The sequence below is a fragment of the Bombina bombina genome, chromosome 4 (assembly GCF_027579735.1).
Source record: "Bombina bombina isolate aBomBom1 chromosome 4, aBomBom1.pri, whole genome shotgun sequence".
NCBI lineage: Eukaryota > Metazoa > Chordata > Amphibia > Anura > Bombinatoridae > Bombina > Bombina bombina.
The window spans coordinates 214,387,688-214,399,860 of NC_069502.1; positions in this window are offsets into that span (position 1 = coordinate 214,387,688).

Here is a 12,173-nt window from a genome sequence, read left to right on the forward strand (position 1 = left end):
TGTAGGGGTTTCTTTCTCCAAAGACGTGGGAGAGCTCCCACCACCCCATAAACAGGTTGGCGTAGGAGGGGGAAAATTTAGCCCCCATCGCCGTCCCACGCCTCTGGAGGAAGAACTCCCCCCCAAACTCAAAATAATTGTGTGTCAGGAGGAATCTCGTGACTTTGATCACGTATTCCACAAACCTTCTGTCCTCACCAAACTCTTCATTGAGGAAGTAGCGAATTGCCTCAAGTCCCTTGTCATGCAGTATTGTGGAATACAGCGATCTCACGTCAACTGTGAGCCATACAAAATCTTGCTGCCATATCAAATCACCTAGTAAGTTTAAGACATGCTTTGTGTCAGAGATGTAACTCCACAATTTTCCCACCAGGGGTTGTAATATGCAATCCACCCATTCTGACAGATGTTCAAGGAGCGACCCTATCCCGCTAACAATTGGCCTCCCCTGTACATTGCTCAATGACTTATGGACCTTTGGGAGATGGTTAAATGTTGGTAAAGTTGGATTAGTAACCAACAGATAATTTTTAGTATCTTTATCAATATAACCCATGTCCATTCCATCATCCACAAGGGAGGCCAATTGTTTCTTGTACATTGCGGTAGGGTCACCTCTCAATTGGGCATAGTCGTCCTGGTTCCTGAGTTGCCTATGTGCCTCTCCTATGATATCTTTCTTATTGAGCACCACAATGGCACCTCCCTTATCTGCAGCCCTTATAACCAGAGCCTCATTTTCTCGGAGGCTTTGGATCGCTGTTCTCTGGATTTTACTTATATTATGATTTTTGCCCCTCCTTGTAATGTATTGTAATCTGGTTAAATCTTCCTCAACCCTTTTTTGGAATTTCTCTAATTGTGGTCCCCTACTTTGCACTGAGTAAAAGCGTGATTTAGACTTTAAGTGGGGTTTTCTATGCGTTTCTAACCCCTCATTAGGAGTCGGTTCCTGTAGGGACTCCAGTACTCGTATATCACAGTACTCCTGGAAGTCTAGTGCTGCACTGACAGTGGGAGCTTGATTGGACTCTTGCCCCAAATTCATCATAATGGCATCATGTCTCTCATTCATAATAGTTTTATTAGTTGTATCAAAATGTTTTTTCACAGTCAATTTCCTTATAAGTCCATTCACATCTAATAGAGTTCTAAAGAGATTGAAGTCACTTGTAGGCACAAAAGTTAGGCCCAGGCTTAACACCTCCACTTCAACTTCCGTTAGTTTGTGGTCCGATAAATTGATTACATTTCTTCCCGGTAGCTCCCTCTTCCTCTGCCTCTCCTGAGGGGATATCGATGTTGTTGTGGTTGGAAACCCTTCTTTTCCTTCTTTTTGAATTGGTAATTTTGGTTTTGGTTTCCTCCTCCCCCCCCTTCTGGTGTTTTTGGGGGGAGCCGAAAAACCTGTTCCATCTGTGCCCTCTCGTTGTCGTGGTAAGGACCTCTCTGCTCAGCTCCCTCTCTATAGTTTGAAGGTCTATAGTTGTCATGTGTGGTATTCTTGAGGATAGGGGGTAATCTTCTGGGTCCCTCTTTGGGTCTGACAGTTTGATCAAATGTCTCCCTGTATTCTTGCATCTGAGGTATTTGGCCAGTCTGGTATTGCTCATCGCCCCCAGATCCTGATCCTTCCTCATAGGATTCTCCTTCGCTTTCATTGAAGTTCACTCTCCTCCCTCTATTTCTTCTATGTCTGTTTCCGCCCCTCTGGCATTGTCTGTGTGAGTATTCATTCTGTTCCTTTCTTGTTGCAAATCTCTCCTTGCGGTTCCAGACATATACCTTGCTTTGTTCATAGTCCAACTGGTCCCTCACATACTTTTGATGTTTTATTTCAAGGAGTAATTTCTTTGCTTGTGCCACTACTTCTTGTAGAGTTTTGTCAAACTTGGCAAAGCTTGGTTCTCTACTCCGCTTGTTAAGTTCCTCCTGAACTGTCTTAATTTTTTGGCTTAGATCCAGTAGAGCCTTCTCTTTGAATTCAATTATCAGCAGAATCAGTTTTAGTGAGCATTCAGTTAGATGTCCATTCCATAATTCTATAAAAGTCAGATCATCTGTAATGAAGGTTGGGAACTTGTTGAGCCGTAGGCCCCTTGGTATGATACCCAATTCATGGTATTTCTTAAGTGTTATGATATCCCAGTTTCACACCAGAGTCCCACAAAAATGAAATAAACTTCCTTGACCTCAAACTGTTTGGCACACCAAATGAATTGGTGGAAACTACGGTTTATAGGAAACCGATCTCGGTAACTCTCTCTATGCTACCAGCAGTCATCCAAAAAGGGTTTTCGATGGTGTGGCGAAGGGCCAGTTCATTCGCCTGAAACGTGTAGCTCAGAAGCAGAATATGAGTCACAGGCGGATGACTTGACTGGTAGACTGGAGGAGAGAGGTTACAAAAGGTCCACCATCCTGCAAGCACGAAGAAAAGTGAAAGCATTGGACAGAAAAAAGTTGTTGCAGGGGAAAAGACCACAGGAGCAGGGGATCTCAAGAGACAATCAAGTGGTTTTCATTACAGAGTACTCACAACAGTATCCCCAAATTTGCAACATAATCAGGCATCACTTACCACTGCTAACAGCAGATGATGGGTTGGTTAAGACAGTGAAAGAAGGTGTGAGGTTTGCCTATAAAAAGGGTAGGACAGTAGGGAACATGGTGGCCCCAACTAGATTGAACAAGAGCACTTGCAATATGTCATCCTGGTTGCAATTTAATGGTATGTTTCGTTGCAATTACCAGGCATGCTTAGCATGTGCCAAAGTACAGATAGGTGACAGCTTTGAGTGCCTGGCCACAGGAGATAAGTACCCAATCAAGTCTTGCCTTAACTGCAGATCAACCTATATCGTTTATGTCATCTCTTGCCATCAATGTGCAGTCCAATATGTAGGACTTAGTACTAGAGAAGCTAGAGTGAGGATTAGGGAACATTTGACGGATATTAGGACAGGAGTACTAACTACACCGCTAATTAATCATTTTTCGCAACTTCACAACAAAGATGTCAGCCGTTTCACTTGGAACATCATAGAGAGGTTACCACCTATGAAAAAGGGTGAGGACAGGACTAGAAAACTGGAAGAGAGGGAGGCCTACTGGATATTCAAACTGAAGTCCAGAGTTCCAATAGGCCTCAACTCTGAATTTGACTTGATTGACTTCTGGTAGAAATTCCCCCAAGGACAACAACTGAGGGTTTACACACTAACATCAGATATTAAACAGTCTATTATAGGGACAGATAATATGAGATTTGTAATAGCAGGTATTTAACAAATATACATCTAAGACCCTAAGACAAGTGAAAAACAATAACTGAGGGTTTACACACTAACATCAGATATCAAATAGTCTATTTTAGGGACAGATAATATGAGATTTGTAATAGCAGGTATTTAACAAATATATATCTAAGACCCTAAGACAAGTGAAAAACAATATCTAGAGATCCCAACAGTTAGACAACAGTATTTCATTATTAAAAAGAAGGTCGAATTAGGATTAGCTATCCATCAAAGTAACATATCCAAACAGTGGTTGGATGCAGTTTACTAAAGACAAAGCACCCCTTTAGGCGGGACGAAACGGAGATCTATTACAATAACATAAGTCCGGCGGACATCATCATATAACTAATAGTTTGGTTTAATATATATAGAATTCTACTATACCATTCATAATAGATAGCAAATGTAAGAGTCACATCACACTCTAGGCATTAGATAAGGAATATGCAAGGAAGAAAATAATATACAGCGATTAGTGAGGTTCACATTGGGCAGGACCTGAAAGAGTGGGCTAGCTTTGAGAGCAGCCTTTGTTAAATACAATTGTACACTGTATAGCTTTTTATACATAAATTGAGCGTATATACTAACGAGTAAATGTGTTACGGTACTTGTTACACACTGTCAGCTCGGATTGGTGAGTGTATGTGAAGGAGTGTGCAACACAGCCAATCATGGCGATCGGAGCTGACAGTGTTCCCATTGGTGGAGAATCAAGAAGGTGTGTACTACACATCCAATGGGAAACTGAGAGAGGTTTTTTAGAAGGGAAGTTAGCGTGTTTTTAAATTAGGCTAAGATTACGGCGTGGGAGCCGAAGCATGTTAGCCGTTCTCTGTCCTTCATTAGTCAGTTTTTTACCCCGGGGCTATGGTCCCTTGTTTGTAAATGTTGTATTTAATAAAGTTATAATTTTACTCTCCGTGGAAGCCCGGTGCTCTACTTCTTTCTTTCTGTATCTATAGGCAGTACATGTGAACTTCAACTATTCAAGCCCGCATAGAAGAATATAATACAGTTGTACTGTAGAACCATTAGTTACATACAAAGAAAAACACGTATTAGTTACCAGTTGTTGGTTGCACATATCCCTCAATATCTTTTTCTTTTTTTTTAAACTTGTAAAACAACTTAACATCCTAATACATCTAACAACAATTAAATGCCTTGCTATCTAAGCAATGTATCATCATGATGCCCCTCATATGTTGAGCCTTATGGTGGAGTAGGTATGTATATGTGAGAGAAAAAAAAAAAGGGAGGGAGAGGGTGTGTATGTGGGGAGAGGAGAAGGGGGGAACTATAGGTGTAGTTAAAAGAAAGATTCAATCAGGATCATCTCAGACCCATCATTCTACTTTGGGAGGGTTCCTCGATGTTAAAGCGGCCCAGTCCCCCCAGAATTCCCTCCAACACCATCTCATGGTGTGCAAAGGGTTTAAGAATTTTTTTTGCTGTCCTGGTGGTAGCTTTTCTATAAGATATCTCCACTTCCTCAGAAAAGGTTGTAGTCTGTGTTTAGTGCCTCAGCAAGCATCTTGTCTCTCAATAAACAGGTGCCTAAAGAGGACCCTCTTAAACTGTGTCATTGAAGGTGCAGAGTGAGAGCACCATAGGGTGAGAATGCAATGTCTTGCAAGTAGTGTACACAGAGTCAATAGAGATTGTTTCTTACTGTCGATATTAGTCCATGTAAACATATATATACTAGTGGGATTGAACGAGATGTCAAGACACAGAGTGACCTTAAGCCAGTATTGCATACATCCCACAACCTCCTAATCAGGGGGCAGTCAAAAAAGTAATGGACCAAAGAGGGATCGGGGAACTGACATTTTATACAATGGTTTGGGAGATGGGGGTTTAATTTCGCCCTTCTACTAGTGGTGATATAATCCCTATTAATCAGCCTAATTTGTGCCTCCCGCAATGGCAGCGCCAAAGTTGATGATTTGGTTTTCAGGAGACTGTCCTTGACATCCTGAACGGATATCTCCACTGTGGTGTCCAATTTCAGTTTTTCCAATAAGCCTACCTGAGCCTTAGCACTACATGGTCGAAGAATTTCCTGATATATCCCTGACATAGAGAAATTCCCCAGTTTGAAGGCGTTTGAGGATTGCAAATGGGGCCTGGTTCCAAACCCTGGGTTGGCGTCCATTAAGGCTTTAATATAATGCCTAAGCTGCAGATAGGCATAAAAATGTTGGTTTGAGAGGTTGAAGGTCGTTTTTAGGTCTTGAAATGTTCTTACGGTGTGCGACAGTGGATCCAAAGCATCCCCGATCCTCCGCAATCCCCTCCCATCCCATACGGTAAATAGAGCATGTTCATCTCCTCCTGGGAATTTAATATTGCCCCTAATAGGTATATACTTAGGTGAAGGGCAGCTGGCCCAGTGTCTTGTGTGCCTTAAACCAGGCCGCAAGTGGATCCCTATACAAGACATTGTTCTTTATATGTTGAGGTATATCCCCTGATTGGCAATATGTGAGGTATGCCAAGCCACAGCTTCCAATCACTGTCTCCTCTAACTGTTTGTCATAGAAGTGTGCCGTATCCAGCTGCCAATCCAGTACTAGTCTTATCAAGGCCGCCCAATGATAATATTGGATATGCGGCAGACCCAAGCCACCGTTCAAAATGAGGCATGCAGTTTGCTGGCTGCGATTCTGGGTTTTTTCCCCTTCCATATGAAGCAGCTCAGAGCTCTATTGAGCCTCCTCACATCTCCATTAGTCATCAAGAAGGGTAACACAAGCAGAGATACAGGAGCCTAGGCAATAATGACATTTTAAATAAATTTACGCATCCAGTGAGACTCAGCGGAAGATTATGCCAGCTAGTCAAACAAGAGCATATCGAGTTGCACTGTTGAGTAATGTTGAGCCCATATATTTTATGTGGATTCCTATGTAGGTTAATACCCAAGTATGTAAGGGAGTCAGTTACCTCAACAAAGGGTACCGGGTGGCGTCCGATGTATGCTTGTGTAGCCATAAGATCTCGGACTTAGTGTTGTTCACCTTTATCCCGAGAATTGTCCGAATATTTCAGTGTCTCAAGTATATTAGGTATAGATGATTTAGGGGAGTCCACAAACAGCAACATGTCGTCTGCGTACAGTGCTAGATGAAGCACACGATTCCCCAAGGTCATTCCTGGAAAATTTTGCCGCAAGGTCACCGCCAAGGGTTCCAAGGCCAAATCAAAGATCAGAGGGGACAAGGGGCACCCTTGTCTATGGCCTCTCCCCAAAGAGAAGCCCGAGGAGAAACAGCCATTAACCAGGATATGAGCGGTAGGGGTTGAGTAGAGTTTCCTCAATACCTCCATATAAGAGCCTCGGAAGTTAAAGCGATTCAAGACATCAATAGATAAGGCCATTCAACACGTCGAAGGCCTTTTCTGCATCTAGGGAAAGGAGGAATGCCTCCGAGTTGTTCCCTCCAGGGTGGTTCTGTCCCATTCCCAATAATAGTTGATAACATGCAGCACACGTCTTAAGTTGGTTACCGGGGTACGCTGGTGCACAAAACCAGTCTGATCCGGATTAAGGAGGGTGGGCAAGATAACTTTTAGGCGATTCACAAGAATCTTTGTGAAGATCTTGTAATCCGAATTTAAGAGCGAGATCGGGCGATACGATCCCGGCTCCAACGGGTCCCGCCCCGGCTTCGGAAGTAGAGTGATGTGAGCAGAAGAAAAGGTATCGGAAGGGTGGTTGTCTTCCTTTAAAAGGCCATTATATACTTGATTAAGTATAGGCGACACCTACGGTAGTAGCAGACGGTAAAGTTCTATGGGGAGTCCGTCTAGACCTGCTACTTTGCCCACAGCCAGAGATTTGATCGTGGCCTGTACCTCCTCCACCGAGATAGGGGCGTTAAGAGATTCCAACTGGTCATCTGTTAACTTTGGAAGTGATACTGAGTGCCAAAATCATTCCATCACCTCCGCTGGAGGCTCTGGTTGACTAGTGTACAACTGCTTATAGTAGAGAGCAAAAACCTCTGCTATCTCTAGGGGCGTCCTATATGTGTCGCCATTAAGCTGTATAGCCGCAACCTCTCGACCCGCCTCTCTTTTATTTACTAGACTGGCCAGCAGCTTACCCGATCTGTTCCCATATCTGTGGAATTTACTTGCCGACTTCAACAAGTCAGAAGCCGCTTTCTGTTTCAGAAAAGCCTCCAACTCCTCTTTAGCCAATAAACGCATCATGTGCTTCCCTGGATTTGGAAACATGGTAAGTTTGGTAAGACTGTTCTAGGGTCTTCTGTAGTTCACCATATCTTTGTTGTGCCTTATGCTTTAAATTCGCTACATAGGAGATAATATGTCCTGTTAAAACTGCTTTAGCAGTATCCCAGAACAACTGTGGTTGATCCAGGTGCTGCTGGTTCTCCGTATAGAAATCATTCCAGCAGTGCGTGAGATATTTTTGGAAGGCCTCCGAGGTCACCAGTATGATGGGAATCTGAGTGTGTTCCTGTTTGGCTTGTTCCTGTGGAGCTGCAGTGTCAGTCCCACTGGGGCATGATCTGACAGTAAAATGGTGTATATTTTCTCCTGGCTAACTCTGGGAATTAAATTTTCTATATCCAAAACATATCAATTCTAGATAGGGAGCCTGCTGCCTTGGACAGGCATGTATAACTCCTTTCCAGAGGATGTCTCCTTCTCCATATGTCGCACACCGCCAAGTCTGAGTGTAGTTTGGAGAAAACCTTTGTTTCAAATTTCCCCCTATGTCTTAAAAGCCTAGCACTGGCGTCCACAGGACCCAACCAAGCTCTATCCAACTGCGGACTTGGAGCCAGATTAAAATCCCCCCCCAGAATAAATGGAACGCCACCAAAGGGAGTCAATGCTTGAGTCAGAGTGTTCCAAAAAGCAAGGGTTTTAGAGTTGGGGGCATAAATATTACAAAGAACATAGATGATGTCCTGAATTTTAACCCTCAGTATCAAAAACCTACCCTCCTTATCCTTATATGTATGCAGCAGTTCAAATGAGAGGCGCTTACCAAATAAAACAGCTAAACCCCTACTTGAGCTAGTATGAGAGAGATAAGAGATCGATCCTACCCATGATTTTTTAATTTGTCATGTTCTGTATCTGTTAAGTGGGTTTCCTGAAGAAACGCTATGTCGGAGTCTAATTTCTTTAAATGGGATAGGATCGCTCTCCTCTTCACTGGGGAGTTAATACCCCCCACGTTCCAAGACGTCAGTTTAAGTGTCATTTATGTCAATACAGAGGGAGTAAGAGGAAGGGGCACAGAGAGGAAGGGAGAGGAAAAGAAGAAGAGAGGGGGGAGAAAGAGGAGAAAAGAATTTTTTTTTTTATCTGTGTATATGTGGAATCAGTGTTGCCTGGTTTGCCAGGGTAAGGTACACATTATATTCTTCAAGCTCGGGCACCCAACCAATGTGTATAGCAATAATACAAGGGGTCTTGCCCACACAAATCCAAAACAAGACTGCATAGGGCTCCCAAAGGAACCATAATACCGTATAAATAAATGCATTCCCACAGTAATGGTCTCCCCATCTCCACCGCAACCCAAATATTCCCTAGGACTTGGACTCCTTGTAACAGTAATCCAACTATTCGCTCCCAACAAAGATATCTAGCAATAAATTGTAATGGGAATGTCTGGGCATATGTGCAAACTATTGTATAACAAGAGGTCCCACAGCAACATACAACACACCAAGCAATATACAGCACAAAAAAACATATGACAAGTCTGCTCCCCCCATCGCCCACCCCACAGGCGGACTCCGCCCGTGGAAGAAGCGCGAGAAGGCCAGACAGCAATACACATGGGAGACTCCCAGGTAACAAGCCTACCCCCCTCCCCTGCAAAAGGGGAATACAATACATTGTAACGAGTGCAGTTTGTTGGGTACACAGAGTAGAAGAGAACAAACAGATGCACAATGATATACAATAGTCTGAATAAGTAGTGGTGTTGTTAGTCCTATGGCACGCATGAACCCCCCACCGCCCCCCCCCCCCCCACAGGAAAACCTCGGCCGCGAAGGGAGCAGCAAGAAGGCCGAACAGTCGTCAAGTGTGGGCCTGGAATGAAACCCCCGAATAAAGGGTCCATATCTGTCCAGATGCCACAGAGTATCAAAAACACAGAGTAAAATTAAAAGTGGGCAGAGTGTTTAATGCCTAGGAACCTGTATAGGGGGAAATTTCAATGTTAGAACACATCTAACCATAAGCGCACATAGGAAGAGTGTTAGTTCCAAACTGTTAGGTGCAAATATATGCAAGGCAATCAAACAAACATTAAACAAAATTAACTCAGCTAACATTATGCTAGTTAACAATAACTGACATAACATTTTCGAGCCCGTGTTTACACATTGTCCTCGGGCATGCAAAGTAAAACCCAAATAGGGTCTCTCCTTCGAATCACCAGTCTCTAGGTGTGTTCTTTTAGAGTCACATGTGCATTTTCTTTGTGAAAGTCTATCAAAAACAAGTAAAACCATAAACAATAACAGTGATAATTATGATATATTTACGTGCTGCGTCATAGGAAAGTCCAGGGCCCTCAGCCCGTCCCTCTGCTTCCTCTCCGTTTCCAGATAACTTTCCACCGCCTGGGGGTAGTGAAGTACTTAGGGCCCACAGTCTGCAAGCGAAGCTTTGCCGGAAACAGCAGGGCCACCTGTCGGCCCTGCTCATACAGGCATGAGCAAATAGGTGAAAAGTCTTTCCGCTGCCTGGAAACTTCTGAAGAAAAATCTTGAAATAATAAGAGCCGATTGCCCTCATATAAAACTTCTTTCTGTAGATATAAGCCCTTAAGATTCGCAGCTTCTCCTGGAAGTTAAGACACCTGAAGATTACTTGTCTCATTTCATGTTGTTGTTTTCCAAATTTCTTTCAGGGCCTATTCTATGAGCCCTCTCCACATCCAAGGGCAGTATATTGTGGTATACCCAGAAGTTTTGGCAAAATTAAGGCTGCAAAGGCCAGGAGATCCTTACCCTTGACTTTTTCAGGCAGACCCACCACCCGCAAATTATTGTGGCGCTGTGATTTTCCAGGTCATCTACACGCTCTTGCAGTAATTTATTCTGGCGTAGTATTTGTTGTAGGGAATTACTTGATGCCGCCTGTCTATCTTCTATCTCAGAGATGCGGCCCTCTGCGTCAGAGAGACGGGTAGAGTACTGCCTGACCTCGCTAGTTAAAGTATCAAGTCCTGCTTGCAGGTTCTCCATTTTAGGGAGAAAGAAGGATTTCAGGTCTTTCATAAGTTGTGTCTGATCTCCAGTGCGTTTGGCGTTGTCATCTGGGCACATCTCAATCACTGCCTGGGTTTCTAGCTGGTGTTTAGCTTTCCTATCACTGCCTTTATTTTTCTGGCTCATGCTGTCACTTTGAAGTGGGTTCAATTTCTGAAAGTATTCGTCCACTCTCATCAGCAAGCTCAGTAATAACCCAGAGTCCACAAACAAATGGTAGTTATAGAAGTGCTGGCAATGCAGGTCACAGATTTCACAGCCCTAGATGAGCAAATATCCAGGCCAGGCCTTAATAATAAAAATGTGTGCCAGGAGAAAAAAAAGGTCTTTTAGACAAGAAGAGCCCACAGAAAAAAAAAAGCCCCGGTTACTGCATAAGTCCAGTTTAGACAAAGTAGTGAGAGGTCAAGGGGTACTTAACTTTAACCTGATCCAGAGAGCAAAAGGAAACTCCAGCATTTGTGGCTCCTGACTGCTTTAGGCACTGCACTATTCACACACAATAATGCCTTCACTCAAGCCTCTGTCCCAGCCAGTCCCAGGTTAAGTGGGTTTATGAATCGGCCTAAGCTTGTTGTGGAACCAGCCGATACAATGCCTCATTAGCCCCCTGGCTCTTACCGGTCTGTGTTGTTTATTTGCCCTCAATCTGCACAGTTAGAAAGCTGTCTGTTTGGCCGTGATGGAGGTAGCTTGTCCTCAGCCCCCCAAGCCTCTCACCCCGGTTACACCAGATAGAAGGTCGGGTTCAGGGTACTCCAGGGACGCCACTCAGTCCCGGGTCCTCCAATGCTGCCCCTTCAGTGTAGCGTTACTGCTTCTATCACGGCGCCATGGAGTCTGGCCGCCCACGTGGGTAAGTTCACTGTAGCGCAACCGGGGGATAAAGTGGATGATAGACTTTGCGCAGCACTTCAAATCAGTTGGTGATGTCTGCTACAAAGGAACCCGACAAGATATAGCTGCGGGGAGGCAGATCGGAAGCCAAAAAAGCAAGGTATAGCAGTTTTTATTATTTCTAGTGTCGGAGCTCTCGTTCCTTGCTGCCGTCTGCCAAGCCCTCCCACCGGACAGCATCCAATTTTAAATTCAGTATTAGGTGATAAACCAAAAATTGTGTTCAGAAAAAATAGGGACTTAAAACAATTGTTAGCACCATCAAAATTAAAAAATGAAGAAAACTTGTAACGTGTGTACATGTGTTACAGTGTAATTCTTTTTCTAATGCTCTTGGGGACAGAAATTATAATATGAAATATAGATGTACTTAAAAATCTACTCCCATAGTCTATCAACTTATTTGCCAATGTAAGAAAATATATTTAGGAAGAACAAAAATAAAAATAAAAACTAAGATTTTGGGAACACACTAATAACATATTGAAAGGTGTTGTTAAAGGGACACTGAACCCAAATTATTTATTTTGTAATTCAGATAGAACATGCAATTTTAAGCAACTTTCTAATTTGCTCCTATTATCATTTTTTCTTCATTCTCTTGCTATCTTTATTTGAAAAAGAAGGCATCTAAGCTTTTTTTTTGTTTCAGTACTCTGGACAGCACTTTTTTATTGGTGATGAATTTATCCAC